This window comes from Lottia gigantea (assembly GCF_000327385.1).
Source record: "Lottia gigantea unplaced genomic scaffold LOTGIsca_1, whole genome shotgun sequence".
Taxonomy (NCBI): domain Eukaryota; kingdom Metazoa; phylum Mollusca; class Gastropoda; family Lottiidae; genus Lottia; species Lottia gigantea.
Genome location: NW_008706746.1, coordinates 1242942 through 1243761, shown reverse-complemented (window position 1 = coordinate 1243761; position 820 = coordinate 1242942).

The window sequence follows — 820 nt, the reverse complement described above, 5'->3', positions numbered from 1 at the left end:
TTTGATTTTAATAATATTACTGTGATATATTAGCATTTTGTATTCCAATAAGTGATATTGTATACTTATATGTGTCGAATAAATATTTACAAGAAAAAAAAAAAAAAGCGCGTTCGGCTGTTAACCGAAAGGTTGGTGGTTCAAGCCCACCCAGGGACGATCATTTTTTTTTAGTCTGTGGTAAACTACTGATCCGTCCATGTCCTTACTCGTAAGGAGATTGACGTTGTCAGGATGGCCGAGCGGTCCAAGGCGCTGCGTTCAGGTCGCAGTCTGGTTCTCCAGGCGTGGGTTCGAATCCCACTTCTGACATAATAGTTTTAATGTGTTCTTACCTTCATTGGGTTAATCCTTAACACATTTCCATCCCTTTTTAGCGAACAGGAGACACAAAACACAGCTAAAATCCACTGTTTTGATTGTATCCATGCTGAACAAGTAAACAAACGTCACAAACTTCATCACTATGGTTAACTATTGTTGACGTCATTGTTCGTGTGCAAATAGAGAAAATAGAAAAATTAGGAAAATTGGGAAATTGGGAAAAAGAATAGACATAGCAGAGCGTGGTTTCGATCCACGGACCTCTGGGTTATGGGCCCAGCACGCTTCCACTGCGCCACTCTGCTGACATGTCAGTGGACGTTATTAACACCATTTTGAGCCATTTAATATGGCCTTTCACGTTCTGCCGAATTTTCATGCAGTGGTTTCTTGGTACAAGTATGTCCCAAGTGGTCTAGTGGTTAGGATTTCGCGCTCTCACCGCGACGGCCGGGGTTCGATTCCCCGCTTGGGAGTGTATTTTTTTGGACATCGA